Raw genomic sequence first — 18,783 nt, forward strand, 5'->3', positions numbered from 1 at the left:
AGAAAAGCCAAGGCTGCAACTGAACTCAAACTAGCTTCGAGCATCAAGGACAATAAAAAGTCCTTTTTCAGATACGTGGGGAGCCGGAGGAAAAGCAAGGGCAACACTGGACCCCTGTTGAACCAGATGGGGCAACTGATGCCCAGGAAAAAGCCAACCTATTAAATGGGAACTTTGCATTGGTCTTTCATCAGTCCCATGGGACGCCCATGCCCGCTACGGGACAGGGAGGTCCGGGTGAGGGAGCAAATTGGATGCTTATCTTGCTGGGATCTTATGACCCCAGCTGACTTCCTGCCCTTTGGGGCCACCAGGACACCAGTACTGTTTCAGATACATAGGTGCATAAGAATAGATTGACTGTTTCTTAAACAGTGTTTAAAAGAATGGCATATACCCAATTTATTACAGTATGTTGAAAAAACTGTAAAATTAAACAACAATATTTGCATTAAGTTGGAATAAAATGAGAATAAAAGCTAAATCAGATACAAAGTGTGTCTGAAAAAAAGAAAATGTTTTCACAGTCTAAATGTCAGAGTAGAATCAGATTTTTTTTGATGTTTAATATTGTTTTTTAATTTATTTTTTGGTTAAGGTTTCCCAAATGTTTGTGTAAGTAAGCTTGATATAGTGTATAGCAGAGCAAGGTAAGACGATAATGCTTTTTGATTTTTATAAAGCAATTCCTAGATATTTTGATATCTCACCTCAAGCACTTTAAGTATACGGACTAGGCCTGTGCGAAGCGGCTAGTATTCAATTTGGATTCAGCGGATCGTGATTCGATTCGGTAATTCAAATCACCGTCCCAAATTTCATAGATTTCATAGACATTAGGGCTGGAAGGGATCTCGGAAGATCATAGAGTCCAGCCCCCTGCACCAAGCAGGAAAGGTAACTGGGGGGCAGCTGACCCCAGCAAGGTGACTAAATCTCCTCTTGAAGATTTCCAGAGTAGGTGATTACACCACCTCCAAGGGAGCTTATTCCACAGTCTGGACACCCTGACTGTGAAAAAGTTTTTCCTAATGTTGAGCCTGAATTGGTCTTCCAGGAGTTTGTTGCCATTACTCCTTGTTTTCCCCTTGGGTGCCCTGGTGAACAGTTGCTCACTGAGCCCCTGATATACTCCCCCAGTATAGCAGGAAGCTGCAACCAGGTCCCCTCTCAGCTTTCTTTTCTTCAGGGTTGCACAGTGCCTGCAATATTCTTTAAAGCACGGATGCTCAACCTCCAGCCTGTGGGCCAAATGCAGCCTGCAGAGCCTTAGAATCTGGCCGACAGGGTTTCCCACGGGTTGGGAAATTTGGTGGGGGGGGAGCAGTGGCAATACTGTTACGCCTCCCCACTGCCAAAGTGCCAAGCTCCTTGGGGCTCGGCAGAGCTAAGCTACAACACGCCCCCCACCCCCAGCACAGCCAGATTACATCCAAGTCCACCCCGCCCACAGGGCCAGGACCACACCCGCTCTCCCATAGGGCTGGATCGCAGCCCCTCCCACCCCATGGGTTCAGACTAAGCTCCCTTCCACTGTATGACTGGATTAGGGCCAAGCAACCCCTCTTCCCCCTCTATGCAACCAGATGGGGCCCTGCCAGATCCAGCCCATGGGGGGGGGGGGGGGGGGGAAAATGAGCAGGGAGCCAGGTTTTCTGTGGCAAAACCTGCTGTGGATTTTCCCCTTTAAAAAGGAAAAACACGAGAAACAGCAGGTTTCCCTTTGCAGGCTGGCAGAGTTCCAGCATGCAAGGGGCTGCTTGGGGCTGGAGGGAACAGGATGCAGGGGGCAGGGGCACCACGTGCATGTGTACACACACACATGCATGTGGCAGCCAGGCAGTGAGGTGAACTGCTCCCACAGCTCCCTCCAGGTAAGTCTATGGGAGCTGGGGAGGATGGGGGAACACAGGCTATAGAGGCAGCTCCTTTGAAGCTGGTCTGGCCCAACTTCAGCCCTGTCCCCTGCTGTAGGCACAGAAATCTTGGGGGGCATGTGCACCCGCCCCCTCACTACGTCACCTGTGCCCACATTCCCCCCTTCATGAGACACGAGGATCAAGAGTGAGGGGCACCGGCAGGACCTGATGTCTGCTGGGCAGAAGTGAGGGGCATGGGTAGGACACTGGCATAATCAGGGATGCTCAGCACTGCAAAGCAGCAAGGGGGACAGCCACAGCTGGACCCACGTCCTGGTGAGCAAAGATGGCCGGGGAAGCTGATTTTCCATGATAAGAAAAAAAATCAAATGTCAAAATATATGGGTATTTAGACTTTATTTTATTATAATAATGATTGAGGCACTGGTAGGCTTCCAAATGGCTTTAAAATTGTAACTATGTCAATAAAACATTGTGTTCAACTAATACCCATATAAAGTGGTGTTTCATTTTAAATGGGGAAAAATACTGATGGGGGGGGGAGGTAAAAAATCAGAGAATTTGGGAGTTTTTTTTAAACAGAGGATCCCTAGGATCCCTGGTGATTGGGCACTGCCCACCCAGGCCACAAGCCAAAAGAGCTGAGCACAACTGCTTTTTAAGTATTTTCCTCTGCCTGCCAACCTAATCTTCTTTTGATCAGATTTAACTTAAAGCATCCATAAGCCCTTTTTTATTCAGATACAAAGATGCTTGATGATAGTAAAGACAGGTACAAGAAAAGTTGTGTTGTGTGCTCTCTCCATATTGCTGACACTTCAGCACCAGTTATCTGACTGCATTACATAGTGGTGGCACCTATTTGATGAAAAGGACCATACAGAATTTATTTTTTGGGACTCTGGGTGAAAGGTCCCATGGTCAATACAGAATTCTACATTGCTAATAATTCTGCGTATTATTCCAGAATGGCTCCTTCCTCAGACCATTTCATTATATTACCCTGGACTCCTGCCATTTCTCTCCGGCAAGACAGTATTATCTCATAGTATTTAAGGCTGGATGCTACAGAGAAATCCAGAAAAATGGATATTTGCCTCTCCTTGCTGACAGATCATCCTTCACTACCACTAAAACAATTTCAGTGCCATGAATTGGCCTGCATAAACTGATACTGGCTTTTTCCCAGGTTCTCTGCAACCTTACTCAGGAATAAACGGTCTAACAAGGATGGTAATTGGCTAGAACTGAAGTATCCAGAATGGTTTTCTTCAGAGTCAGTCTGAGTAGTGAATGCATGAAGGAGGTAGTTAGCTATTTTGCTCATGACACTTTCATGACCCAGGAATGGCACAACACAGAGGCAGAAATTACATATGTTGTCTAGAACTTCTTGACATAAAGAGAGGTAGTTAGTCGAGTTACGGCTAATAAAAGTACTGATCGCCAAGAATGTAAACAGGCTTTTCACTGGTTGGTGGAGGGGAGATCCAGCCTGTTGAAATGTTTCTCCCCAGATGTGACATTTTCCCAGACAAATAGGATTAATCATTTTGCGCTGGACTTGGTAATCTGTTCTGATACACTCAGAATTGAATTCACTACCCTGGATTTGGCAGCTTCAATGGAGGAAAAAAAGGAAAGTCTTCTTTGTTTATAACTAGCTTTGTGGATGGGTGTGCACGTGCATGTTCTTTTTTTTATTTTATTAATTTCATCCTGTTGGTACCAGCCTCTATTTCCTCTCATCAGGACTAACATTTTCACCACCTTCTCACTCTAGGCAAAGTACATTAAAAAATAAGTCTGATAGAATAGTAGTGACTTATTTTCTCTACTGTCCTCAAAAAGATTCTTGAGATTTAAAGATGGAAGAAAGCAAAGGAAGACCTGATTTCCCCTTTATGTGACTGATGCGTGTGCAAGTATGTACCAGACATTCTGCTAGTAAAAAATCTGATAAGAAATCACCCTGAAAAAAATTACAGTATCATTCAACAGTTGAGAAAAACAGTGGGCTGGCTTCTCATGAAATCATTTTCCTCATACCTCAGAAGTAGTTCTCTTATTCTCTCGGCCACTGCATCTAGTTTGAGCAAATAGATGTCTAACAAATTTTAATTCCTTCACAGTAAATTTCTCTCCCTCCCCACCCCCACCGTGCATCTGCTAAGGTAATGATGCATTCTCTCTCACTTAAGCCATGTTTTAATTAAAGTAGTTACTTTAAATGGGGCTAATATACTTATCTGTAGTAATTTTTAGTTTCCTCACAAAATAGGAATACTAAACAATGCATGAGCCTAGCAATAAGACCAGATAAAAAGAAATGAGGACTGGAAGGCTAAATATTGTATATACTGGTGACTGTTGAACATCCACTTTCTTGACACTGTACATATGGTCAAAATATTACAAGAAAAAACAAGCAAAAATTTAGTTCTAAGGCTATTTATGAAATCTTATGGTATAAGAACAACAACAAAAAGTATCATAAGTGGATAAGAACATTCATTTATGTGTGCAGATACTTTTTCATGACAACCTGAATCTTCAACCTTCTGACCAAGGACACTTCAAAATAGGACACAACCCTCAAGCTTTAAGTGGCCATACAAAATATTAAGGACAAAGTAAATCAGTTCTCTTTTGAAAAAGAGTATTTTTAGAATAGCAGAGGAATGTGTAACAGGTAGCTCTTTTGTTCTATCCCTGCTATGAATCCTATGGAGTGTTACTAATTTGGCATTAAGACAACATAAAAAGACTCTACTCATACATTATCAACTCACGCCTGGGGAAAAAAACTATGTATATATATTGTTATGAACGTAAAATTAGCTGGAAATATTAGATTAAAAAATTGTTTGTAAATGTTGGTAAATCATCATAAGAACTAAATACAGCTGGCATTACAGGGAGGTGGTATGGGGGTGGGGATGGGAATTGGGCAAAAATTTATTCACATACGCTAGCCTGCAGAGACCATTTCAGGTTCAGATCCAAGCAAAAGAATCAATAACTTGGGCTGGAGAATAGGAAAAGACCAAAGATCAATCAAAACAAAGGCTGTATATCAAACTTCTAACTGTCCTCCAATTCTAGTATGGAAATGGAGCCCCCAGTCCCACGATACGAAGCGTCCATATCACCATTTTGGCCAGCAGACGCAACTGCCCAAAGTAACTGCTTTCTTTTTGTGTGCGCGCAGAAATCTGGAACACAATTAAGGTGCTGAGGGAGGGGAACTGTAAGCATACAGTCATACATATACATTATATGACGTAAAAATGGCCAAATAGATACTGCATTCCAACTTCAAACCAAAATTATTTGGCAACTGCCATATTTTAACAATAGTTGTTAACTCGTGAGTTAATAAGCCACTGGAAAAGTAATTTTGGATTTTATAGTATTCATACTACTTCAAGTTTTTCAATATTGACAGAATTGTACAGTTTACCTGAACATAAATGGGGCATTAATTTGAATTTGTTTGGGCAGATTCTCTTAAATAAATGGGAGTTAAATTCAGCCTTCTTTTATACTTAGACTTCTCAGCGCTTTGGGGCAAGAATCATATTTTTTTACTGCATGCTGCCTCACACAATAGGGCCCGAACGAAGCACAGCCACAAAAAATGGAAGCAGTGAAGTACACTTTAGGATTTAACTAAAGATTAGTGCATTTACTCAAATCCAGTACAAAATTTACTCAAATCCTTCATTTTAACATTTAGGTGGGAAAGCCCTTCATCTTGGATTTCTACGTATAGAATATAGTTATGAGGGGGGCATGGACTCATCTTAAATTCAAGGTAGTTTTGGGTTCAGGTAAATATAGTATTTTTTAGCTACCAGTTTTGTTACTGACAGTATTCCTTTTTTCTCCATTGCACCATTCCCCATACAATTCCCATATACTATTGTTTTATGTATTTGCTTCTGTTTTTTTAATCTCCAGTTTTAGTCTCAACATCTCCTTTGAGAGATCCTAACTTCAAAAATTAAATTGCTTGTTTGTGTAACAGCTGCTGCCTTCAAGCAGCAATAGAAGTCATTGTAGGGAGTAATGTAATGGAAGGGACAGGAAATCACTGTAGAGACTAATAACCTAGATACAAGTAGTTCTATAACATTTTCCAGGTTTGGCTGAACAACAACAAAATCAAGAAATGCACATTTTATCGTAACTCTTGAGTCATTTAACTCCCAAAATCTTTCTTCCACATATAACCCTGAGGATAAAGCTCCATAAACAAGGGCTACAATACAGCCACCTTACTTCTATTTCAGATTCCCCTGCTTTACACATCCAAAAGTCAGTGCACCTCTTAACTAGTTTGCACTGGAAGCCTGAGTTCACTTGGCTATGCATCATAACCTCCAAATCACTTTTAAAAGTAAGCTTTCTAAAACAGTGATTATCCTATAAATATGACTTACATTTTTTGGTCCTAAGCAATCTGTAGTCTCTGTAGAGCTGATCTGTCATTAGTTATCACTTCACCAAGAAAATATTTCTCAAGACGACACTTCCTTCAGGTAATTTCTCACTTATAATCACTTACGAATCTACTAGTTAGACAAGCAATTCTCAACCAGGCTGCCTTGAGATCCTCTCAAGGGTGCTACACATTACTACTGTTAAATGTGCAAATGTGGTTCAAAAGATAAACCCAGAGATTTTGATTAGGAATTCATAATATTAAACACATTCTGACCTACTGTAGTCTTTTGGAGTTCTTTCCAACGGAAAATTTCCTCTAGTCAAAAAAAATTAGTGAATACTAAGAGCTGACAACTTCCTAGGAATGCCTTGAATGAATCTAAAAAAGTTGAGAACCACTGAGTTTGGCTGTTTTAAACCCATATCAAATATGATACACTACACTAGATTCATAGAGAGCTCATTTATTTTAAAATCAGAACACTGACGTGCTAAATCAGACACGTTAGAAATCATGAATCACAAGTCTGTTGGAGCTCTCAGAGGGTGTCAATATGTAGTGAATAAGGGGGCTCTGACAGAGTATACTTGAACTGTGAAGAGCTTTTAATCAGCTTCTAACAAGGTCCCACACCAAAAGCTCTTTAAAAAACCTAATGTGTCATGGGATCAGAGGGAAGGCCTTTCCACGGACTGAAAAGTGATTAAAAACAGAAGTTTGAAACCCCATTGACCTGTGGATTGGATTCAGCCCATGGAGCTAGGCGCTTCTGCAGCATTTTGGTGGCAATGGGCTTCATCCATGCAGCCACATTGTCACTGTTGGGGGGAGGAAGGGACACTGACTGTGGATGTGGCAGCATGGGCCAGACTGGAAATGGACCACGCCGAGTTAAGCTCGGTTAAAGAAGCCCCTGACTCCCATGATGTTACTGAGCCTGACTTAAATGGTAAGAAACAAAACAATGCCTTCCTTCAGTATGAAAAATGAAAATGGTGGGGATCCCCCAGAGACACGTGCTGAGACCTTCATAAATGAATTGCAAAAGGAGGTAAATAGTGCAGTGGCAAAGTTTACAAATGACACAAAATGGCATTTATCAAATCCGAAGGTGACCACTCACTTTCAGACACACTTCTCTAGTCACCAACTATAGACATGATCCCTGAAAGCTGGTGGCAAATAATTACAAGAAATTCAGTTTTGTGAGATCTATCTGGGCAATAAAGCAGCATATGAAATTTAACTTCAAGTGCATGGGATGTAGGAAAAGAGGGGGAATACTCTAAATACTCAATGGTGGGCTCTGAATTAACTATTACTTCACAGAAAAATACTCGAATCGCTGGGGACAGTTCTCTAAAAAAACACCAGTTAAATATTCAGTGGTGGTCAAAAGGCATAAAATATCAATAAATCATTAGGAAAGAAATTGAAAACAAATCAGAAAACACCACCATGCTATAATAAATCCACGATGAACTGACGTCTTAAGTGATACATGCAGTTCTGGTCATCCCAGATTGGTAAAAAGGATATACCATATTATTTCTATTATAAAATCAACCCTGCATACAAGTCAACTCCATATTTCCAGGACCAGTTTTAGGGGGAAAAAAACAGCTTTTTCCCTGAACATAAAATAAATGCCTACAGACAAAAGACCTTGAACTGCAACTGTGCTTACAATATCTCATGGAAAAATAAGATAACTAAGGAAAGGAATCAAAGGGCTAACTGCACTAAAAATATTGAAATAAAAACTGCATTAAAAAAATCTGATTTGTTAATTTTAATACATGTACAAATCAAGATTGGAGCGGGCCTGCAGATAAGTTGAATGATTTCATAAACATTAGGGCTGGAAGGGACCTCAGAAGATCATCGAGTTCAGCCCCCTGTCCCAGGGGCAGGAAGTCACCTGGGGTCATAGGATCCCAGCAACATAAACATCCAATTTTCTCTTGAAGGCATTCAGAGTAGGTGCTTGAACCACCTCTGATGGCGATCTATTCCAGATCTTGGGGGCTCAGACAGTAAACAAATTCTTCCTTATGTCCAGCCTGAGACGGTCTTGCAGGAGTTTATAACCCTTAGACCTTGTTGTCCCTTGGGTGCTCTGGTGAACAAACGTTCCCCCAGATCCTGGTGAATACCCCTTATAAAACTTATAGGTGGCCATCAAATCACCCCGAGCCTGCGCTTTTCCAGGCTGAAGAGTTCCATAGCTCTCAGCCTGTCGTCGTAAGGTCTGTTTTCCTGACCTCTGATCATGCACGTGGCTCTTCTGTGGACTCTCTCAAGCTTCTCCACATCCTTTTTGAATTGTGGAGCCCAAAACTGGATGCAGTACTCCAGCTGTGGCCTCACCAAGGCAGAGTACAACAGGAGAATGATGTCCTGGGACTTGCTTGAGAAGCATGTATGGATGTAAACCAGGGTTTTGTCACGGTTCCTCTAGAGTGGAAAAAAGGTAGTTGTCTTATTAATAGGAACAATAAAATAGTAGAACTAGAAGAGGTACAGAGAAGGGTTAAGTCAGGGGTGGGTAAAACATGGCAGCATCCAACCCATTCTATCTGGCCCACAGGGCCCCTAAAAATTTAGTAAGTTAATATTTATTTGCTCCTGGATGTCTGTCAAAAAGGACAGGAGCCTGGGGTAGGACACCGAGGATGCCAGCAGGACTAAGCATCCCAGCCCTGCCCCATCCCTTTCCCTTCCTTCCTGCCCCCACAGCACATGGCCCCAAGCTGCATCGCCCAACCAGGGAGCACGGGGCCACACTTAGGGGGGTGCGTGCACAGCAAGGGGCAGAGAGTGAGAAGGGAGGGGTAGAAAGTGAGTGAGAGTGAAAGTAGGGAGGGGTAGAGCATGTGCTTGTAGGGATGGGCAGAATGTGTACATGAGCGTGCACGCGTGCAGGGCGGGGCAGAGTGCAAGTGTGCTTGTAGGGTGAGTCCCACATACCCCCCCACCATACACATACACCCACATCTCCCCTCTTTGATATGTGCAGACACCCACACCCCTCCCCACAGCACCCCACAAACACCATACCTACCCCCACACACATGCCCACATGCTCCCTCACTCTGTCCCACACCCACAGCCCCCCTCCCACAAACTTATACCCACCCCCACATGCCCCCAAATCAAATTAATGAATGTTGTAGATGTTTGATTTTTAGAATATACAGTAAGAGCTGCGTTAACCAGCATTTTAGTAACCAGCACACTCTACTAACTGGAATTTCTAGCTGGCCAGCTGCAGGGAAGGGAAAGCTTGCACATGGCGGCCACTGCTGCTATCCACCACCCTGTACTGCTGCTACTGTCTGTGCAGTGGCCATTGCCACCCCTCCTCTGCCACATCCAACTGAAAACCCCTGCCTCAAGTAACTGGCATTTTTAGATTACTAGCACCCCCTTCCTAACTTATGCTGAATAGCAGAGCGGTATTTGGTATTTTTCTGGTTTTGAGATTACAAAACCCCTTGCTGAAAGGAGTATTTCCAGGGGCAAGGGGAGGGGACTTCTGGTGGCAAAATCAGGGGTTAGGGGGCAGGATTTCTGGTCACACAATGGTGACCAGGGGAAGTAGCACCTGTCAAGGGGCGGGCCTACCCATGCAGCCCTCGACAGCTTGCCAAAACTCATTAAGTGGCCCTCCACCCAAAATATGTCCACCTCTGAGCTAAGTCAATGAGAGGTAGGAGAGAGGCATGGACAAAGGACAGGAGGACAACCCTGCAGATATTTGGGTTCCCCTCCTGGCCATACCTTCTTCATGATGTGGCAGATGCAACAGCTTGGCCAGAACCAGGAGACTGACCAAATGGTTCAGAGATGTTGTGCGGTGATGTACGAGGTGTGCATAAAATAAAAGATGCAAGGAAAAGTGCATCTAGAATCTCAATAAGAGGCTCTTGAAGAGAAGGAAGTGAGGTTGCAGTCTGGCATATACATGCCACATGGGCAGCCTTGGCATGTGGCAAACTAGAGAGAGGACAGGCAGCACAGCAGCAGATAGGGCAAAAGCAGAACTGAGATCAGGCATGGAGCACAGGGCAGAAAGAAAAAAGCAGAACAGCAGATCAGGCAGGGAAAGGGGTTGGAGTAGCATTTGAGGAAGGCATGGGCTTAATTGTTGGTCCCCACTGCACTAGGTCCCCCTCCAGTTGCAGAAAAGACAGGTGTCTGTGGAGTCAATAAAGCACAACATGTGGACAACAACGCTGAGAGCTCCATGAAGGAGCTACTATCCTAGGTCTGCGCTAGGTCACAGAACTAAGGTGTAATATAGGCTGGTCCACCAAGGCTTCTCTCTGTCAGAGGTGTTCTGCCATTTGGTGTCTGGATGGGACAGAGAATGGTATGGAGCATAAGCATGAAGACCTGGAAGTGTTGGACTTTGGTTTGATCCAGTATGGCAATTCTTTATGTTCCAACCTTGCAGAAGTCAAACTGCTGATCTGAAGCTGCAAGCAAGCTAAAGTGTTATCTAAAGCCCCTAAATGTAAGAGAGAATTATATCTGGATTGTAGAAAATGATTTTAATTTAAATCAGTGAAAGCAACAGATTTAAGTGTGACACAGAGCAGCAGCTAGCTCCAGAATGAAAGTGGCACAGCCAACACAGCAAGAGCAAGAATGGAGTGAATTAACATGTACAAGCTGCTAAACTAGAAACTATATATAACAATGTAAAAATGGGGGAAGGGGGGGAAAGCTTAATTGCTGCCTTTTTCTCTCTGTATTTTAACTCAAAGTGTTTTAATCTTTCTAATGAACCAAAGACAAAGAAACATAACTTTGGAAATGAGAATATACCACCCAAATTTTTCTGTATTTAGAAATGTCTGCTGAGTCGCTTTTCAGATTTAATTTCAAAAGGCCTATTTATTTACTTGTTCATAGATTCATAGATTAAGGGTCGGAAGGGACCTAGTAGATCTTCTAGCCCAACCCCCCGCCAGGGCGGGAGAACAACAAAAAACCCCAAAACAAAAACGGGACTCAAATGAGTCCAGCCAGGTAGGCATCCAGCCTCTTCTTAAAGACCCCCAGGGTAGGGGCCAGCACCACTTCCCTTGGAAGTTGGTTCCAGCTCCTAGCCGCCCTAACTGTGAAGTAGTTTTTGCGGATGTCCAATCTATACCTCCTCTCCATCAACTTGTGCCCATTACTCCTTGTTATGCCAGCGGGCGCTAGGGGAAACAGCGTCTCCCCCAAACCCTTCTGGTCCCCCCTAGTGAGTCTATAGACAGTCACCAGGTCCCCCCTCAGCCTTCTCTTGTGGAGGCTGAATAGGTTCAGGTCCCGCAGTCTCTCACTGTAGGGTCTGCCCTGTTGTCCCCGGATCATGCGGGTGGCCCTCCTCTGGACCCTCTCCATATTGTCCACATCCCTCTTGAAATGGGGCGCACAGAACTGGACACAATACTCCAGCTGTGGCCTGACCAGCGTCGCGTAGAGGGGGAGGATCACCTCCTTGGCTCTACTCGAGATGCACCTGTGGATGCACGACAAGGTCCGGTTAGCCCTGCCAACGATGACCTCGCATTGTCGGCCCATTAGATTTGCACTGACCTATACCTAAGCGCACTTAGAGATTAATATGAAAATTACAACAGTATAATTAAGTTCTTTATGAAATTTTCACAGAAAATAAAAATAAAAATCTGATAATCTTGGTATAAGTATAAACCACCAACTCAGCGTGAATGAAAAAAATGGAGATTTTATTTCCAGTTTAAGGCCTGCAACTGCAGAGGCTTAGCTCACTTTCAAATTATACTTTCTCTAATGAATAATTGCATTAACAGCCTACAAGTGCGACTCCTGGGCTTGCTTACCTGCTCTCACAGAACTATCTTAATACTGTATTTTCTCATATAAACACGTCTCAATTAAGACATGTACCCTACTTTGGGAACATAAAATGAAGAGTCGTTGCAGAATACTGAGCACATGAAGCAATGCACTAAGCCAACTCACTGGCTGTTTCAAGTAAAAACTAGTTGTGGCAGCAGCTGTGTCAGGGTTAATGCTGGCTGAAGAAAAGGGAGAAGCAGAGCCCTCAGCAGCCATTACAGCCTCTCCACGCATCTGTTCCCACACATAAATCAGCTTCCTTTCTTAAGACATGCACCACAATTATGGAGGGCTAATTTTTTGGAGAAAGGTAGCTGTGATATGCAAGTACATATGGTACTATTAACACTAGCAACCCCCCTCCCACACACGCACACACAAAACAAGCAAACAAACAAAAAAAAAAACCCTTTACTTTCTGCCAGTGGAGCTTCACCAGATGTAGAAAAGAACATCTATAAGGTGGATACGATTCAGACACTTTTAACAACCCTATTTGCCAGTGTAGAAATAGCCATGGTTAGTTCTAGAACTTCTTTTAAGCCAAACCTATTTTTGTAATTAACTGCAATGTTTTCATCACAAACTTGCATTTTGTTTTCTTCCTCTCCCCCTAGAGACTATATAATTCCTTCTATAAAATTCTAGTGTACTGGAGAAGGTGTCACTTCTGTAAAATAAATGGTGAGGGGAAAAGGGTACCCTTTTACAAGACTAAGACCTAAGCTCCATTTAAACCATCAAGGAGTAAGTTTTCAAACTGTGTCCCATGGAACGTGGGGTTCCACAAAGAGACCAGAATGGGTCACTTACCACCATCGTGATGACTGGGTACCACCATCGTGGCTTCTAGTCTTTTCCAGTAATTTTAGGCATTTATTTGGAACAATGGCAACAACTTTTTTAAAAATTAAGTGCAAGTCTGAAGTTGCTGGAGGTTTTAACTTTCAGCAGCAAGTAAATTTGTGAAGTTGTCACAAAGTGTACTCAATTCTGGGCATTTTAAATTCAGTCCACATATATGCTGTCAATGCAGAGCACAAATAAAACATATTAAGAAAAACAGAACAAATACAACCACAATAAGACTGTTTTTCAAGCAATAGGTTTTGCCCTATTTTAATACCACTTCAATAATACATGGTCTTGAAGGGGAAATATTCAGCACTTTTTGCTATTCTAAAATAAAGGTCACTACAAGATTTAAAGAGATTGACTTGTAAATTCAAGCTCTTAATTTCATAAAAAATAATAATATATTTTGTGAAAAAAAATCTACCCAAATCCTTCCACCTATGTCAGGGGACCAGAAAATAATCTATTCAGAGCCCAATGTGTAACCCTTGCTCATGTTTAATACCACTCATCATGAGTATAGGTTACAGAATGCTAGCACAATTAACAAGCATTTCAAATTAATTTGTGGACTGGAAATATGAAAGCAGAAGTACAGGGACAGTGATTGTCAATATAAATTGGCCACTTCCTACATTTACAAGCTGCTTTTGCAGGCTATGGACAGAAAAAAAATTATAATGCTACACCAAGAAAAAGGCATGTCCAAATTTCATCTAATATGAAATACCTACAAAGTAAGAACTAGTACATTCAACTAATCTTACTTTTGTCCCACAAACTGTGCTTCACTTTCAACAGTACCATCTTAACTCTGAATGACATGACCCAAGACAAATGGAAATAACAAACAGTAAATATGGGTAACAAAAACAAACAGATTAAACACTGACCAAACTGCTTATCAGTCAAGGTTTGAGGCATTGTAGTTACCTCTAAAAGGTTTACTTTATACTTCCAAATAACTAAAAAGCAGTGTAAGTACCAAAGCTAATTATTTAATTTTTTTATAAAAGTATTTTTAAAGAAACAAGTAAAAGCATATGCAGATGCTGAATTAACACTATAAGTCTAATAAAGTTACAAACTACTTTTCAACCTATGCCACTCCTATTGATGTGTGAAAGACTCACTGTTATCCATACAAAACACACTGACAAATGAAAATATTCTCTCTTTAGTAATCTTAGGCATTTACTAATTACAACAGTAAAAATATTTTCAAAATTAAATTTGATTTTGAAGTTGTTCTTTTGACCATCCTCATACTGGAGGGTGAGGATATTAGAAAAATCAACTAATATCCTATAATACAAGAAAGAACCCTGGTTAAGTTATTCCTAAATAAAGCCATCTAGGTTCCAAAAATAATTTTCAGAAGGTGGATTTCTTTGTTAGTGCCCATGGAATCATAGAAAATTAAGGTTGGAAGGGACCTCAGTAGGTCATCTAGTCCAACACCCAACAAGGAGGAGTCATTGAATGTAAAGCAACTCTTAATACCCAGTGGACATGTATGTCTACAGGACCTATTAATGTGCTTTAGGCTTACGACACAGTAAAATACTGCGCAGTAACCCTTCCCCGGGAGCATGTCTACATGTGCATCCTGCTGGAACCTGATTTGCTCCCCACCCTGCTCTGTCACCCCTGCAGCAGCCAGAAGCAGCTTCAGGCTCCCTAAGGTGCTAGCCAAGGATTGATGTCAGCATAGTACTGGGAATAGTATTCATTAGTTAACTGCAGCTACAAAGCCAGCAAAACACGCAGTTGAGCGACACCAACAATAAGTATGTATTTTAAATTTCTAGATAACTGAATGGCAATTAAGAAGATACCCATAGTAGGGAAGACGTATATTCTTCATATTTGTAAAGGTCAGAGTTCAGACCAAAGCCTGGTTTCTTTAAATACCAAGATGACTTCAGTATGCATTTTTGTTTCCATCTTAAAGCCCAGTTTTTGACTTCTGGTGGAAGACAGTGCACAAAGGGCACTGTGAGAAAAAAAAATAATGTGGAATGATTCAACTAGACATGAAGAGGAAGAGAAGGAACAAAACTAATTTTAAACTTTACATCTTTCTGCTTCATTTCCCTGCCTGCCACCTTCACCAATACCACATGTAAAATGGGGAAATTCTTGCTTGCTTATCTCACAGAAACCAAGAGAAGATTAACATTTCCTTTATATAACACATGACCATGTAAAATACAAATATGTGTTTGAAGACTTAATTGATTGTGTGTGCTAATTCCTCTTGGAATTTAATGATGTATCATGGATTTTAGACCTGAAGTTTGATTTTAAAATATTTGAATCCTGACAGAAAGTCTTCCCCAACCACTTTATATTACTCTCACACAGAAGCTATGCACGAATAGGAAAAGTTGTTTCTGCAATTAAAGCATGCCACTTAAACTCAAGAAATCTGGGTTCAAAACCATGCTCTGCCTCTCACTACCCCTGTGATCCCAAGAAAATTCACTTAGGTTTTCATCAGTTTTGAATTCCTCACCCTTTAATCTTGGCCAGTGTTCCCTTGTTTCCAAAGTATTAGACAATGAAGATCCCAATCCACCTTCTCCATCCTATTCACTATTTTACATATTTTTACCATATCTTCTCCCCTTTCCAATGTCAATTCAATTTCCAAATCTCTCTTCTCTCCCTTATTTTGGCTCCCTTTATGACACTGGTTGTCAGCCTTTTTAGACTCCAGTCTTTTTAGTTGGAAAATGTCAACTCATGGCTTTCACTTAGAAGAACTGCTGTGTTCTTTTCCATATTACAAAGAATTCAAGCAAGACCACAGTAGGTCAGAACATTTTTGACATTATAGATTCCTATTTAAAAATATCTGAATGTATCTTGTGAACCATGTGTAGGTGTTTGCATACCTAACAGTGCTGATGTGGTATAGCACCTTGTGGAACCCTTAAAGCATATGGCATCAACTTCAAGTATGTGATCACATACTACTTTTCCATGGAAATCCTGCCTCATTTTGTGCAAAAGACAGGCTGGTTCCAGGAATAAATCGGGGTTTAGTAAAAGAAGTTATCAGATGCATCACTTGTTAAAACTTGAAAGTGTGATTGAAGCCTGGTATTATAGGAATGGGAAAGACAAACTTATGGCTCAGGCAATCAAATTTAACCCTGAAGATTTGGATCCCTTCTTTGTCTGTGCCACAATGATCCTATAAGATGCCAATTAAGAAATTCAAACCAAACTTTTTTCATGTGGTGCTCTTCATTTTCTGTGTACCATATCCACTGGAACTGATCTGCAGGAGTACTAGACATCCACATAAGTAAATGAAGTCCAAAGGAATCACAGTCCAAATGTCATAGAGAATTTAGTAGTTTGAAGGTGGGAGGGGAAATTATAGATATGTATTAGTTGTTATGTTATATCAGATTTCAGCATCTTGAATTGGCCATCCAAAATTACCTGGCATTTTGACCTTACTCTGTGTGCTCTGAATTGCCATAGAGAATGCCACCTATAACCTGTTGTGGAAATTAATTTTTTGTCAAGCTCTCAAAATTTTTGATGAGTATTAGGGAAAATGAGAAATTAGTAATTCTTTATTCGGAATAGGCCTTGAATCATATCCAGTAAATATGATGTTGGGTAAAGGGCTGTAAAGACTTATTGACTGAACTGATCATAGATATAAGCAAATGACACCAGGGACAGTTATCATGTTAAATCCAGGACCAGTGCTTATGTTCAATCGTTGGGGCCCCTATTGTTTTCTGACATACTTACCCTCTAGTTGCCTGGAAACGAGCAAAGTAATTTTTGCACATGTGAGTTTGTCATTAATTACTGCTGCACTTTTAATGAGGAAGTTACCATAGCCAGAAAGGAGTTACTTCATTGCTGAGCAATTAGAATATAAAGTGTCATTAGGGCAAGATGGAAGCCTAGATAGGTCATTAGTTTTCGAATTAGTAAAATCAGGGAGTTTGTAGAATATACATACTTCCAGTCTTCTTTTCTTTCTTTATCTTTTTTTTTTTATTAAGAGAAAAACAGACCAAGATTTCTTAAAACCTGATCAGTTGTCTGTCCTAATCAATGAGAAACATGCTTATTACAACAGCCAAGCTAATTAAAAGTATTAGGTAGGAGCAAAATAAAAATCAAAAGTTTGGCTTTAGGCTTGAGAGTCCAACAACCCAAGAACACCTGCAAACTTCAGTTTGTCCCTGCAACTTTAAGAACAATTACAAAAGTTCTAGCAGGGGTGGTGTTATTACATATGGATCATTTCTACAGCAACCTACAGCCTGCATCTGGCTAGATCCAGCTCCTGGTGCCTTTGGATCTGGCAGCATTTGCAGCCAAGAGCCCAGGGCTTCAGAAGGGCTCTTCATATGCATAGCCACAGACCAGAGCAGAGTGGGTTTCAGTGGAGGAGGAGCTCTCCTTGTGCCCCCAGGCAGTGAGAGAAATAGCAAACGTGACTGGGTCCTACTGCCCACCTACCTCAAACTTGACCTGGGTCATTCCAGCTCCCTGCCAGAAAAATGTCATTGACCTCTGCTCTAAACCTCCAACCACTTAAAAATGAGTCTAATTTTACACAGCTAGTAGGCCCACAGCCTAAGACATGAAACTGAAGATGCCAGAATTTCCAGCTTGTACTGGAATACAATATTGCAGAGTATTTATTGACTAAAATTAGCTAACATACTTAATACAGCTGCATTTTTTTCTTTAAAAACTTCTACCGTCAATTAATATGCCACCTAGCACAATGACCTTAACAGGTGCAAAGACTTTTTATCCAAGTAACAATTCAATACATACTTTTTAGTTAACATTTACTTCCACAAAGAATACATAATCCACTTATACTATTCTGTATTTTTTGGCTGCACTGTACTATTGGGTGTATGACTAAGCCCCCTGAGGCACAGCTCCGTTAGAAACTCACCACACTCCACTTATTACACAATACCATCCATACCAATAACTATATATAAGAACACAGTGCAAAGTACTATTAACTTACCATATTGCACAGTTAACAGTGCAAAATTATATCTGAACTAGTCACATTTCATACTTCCCTTGGAAAAAAAAATTCAACAAGCAGATAATGGTAGGAACTGGTAAAAAAGATGCATTTAGCATGGCAATCAGTTCTGCATGACTCAGGTAAGTATTCTGATTTTTGCCATTTGACTAACCTATATATTTTGGTTCATTAGTGACATTTTCACTAGTCTGATAATTAAGTCACTAATGTGGATACTATTAATAATAATAATAATAATATAATTTTGATATGTAACTATAGCAAAATTCTCCCTTGGGACTGATAAGGAAAATCTTATCTGATATTTTAATTTAATAAGACATTTCAACAAGGTCAGGCCGCAGCTGGTGTACTGCATCCAGTTCTGGGCGCCGCACTTCAAGGAGAGATGTGGACAACATGGAGAGGGTCCAGAGGAGGGCCACTCGCATGATCAGGAGGCAGCAGGGCAGGCCCTATGAGAAGAGGCTGTGGAGGCTGAACAGGTTCAGGTCCCATAAGAGAAGGCTGCGGGGGGATCTAGTGGCTTGTTACAAACTAGTCAGAGGGGACCAGCAGGCACTGGAGAAGTCCCTGTTCCCCTGAGCATTGCCAGGAGTGCCCAGGAATAATGGTCACAAGCTGGCAGAGGGCAGATTCAGGCTAGATATCAGGAGGTGCTACTT

General features: G+C 41.4%; 1 protein-coding gene across 2 annotated transcripts in view; it reads right to left on the reverse strand.

The window, feature by feature from the left end:
• The window catches only part of PDS5A (PDS5 cohesin associated factor A), a 156,759-nt gene that overhangs the window by 129,420 nt on the left and 8,556 nt on the right, over positions 1-18,783 (reverse strand). The window lies entirely within an intron of this gene.

Source organism: Gavialis gangeticus, unplaced genomic scaffold (genome assembly GCF_001723915.1).
Source record: "Gavialis gangeticus isolate Ggan-Ray unplaced genomic scaffold, GavGan_comp1, whole genome shotgun sequence".
Lineage (NCBI taxonomy): Eukaryota > Metazoa > Chordata > Crocodylia > Gavialidae > Gavialis > Gavialis gangeticus.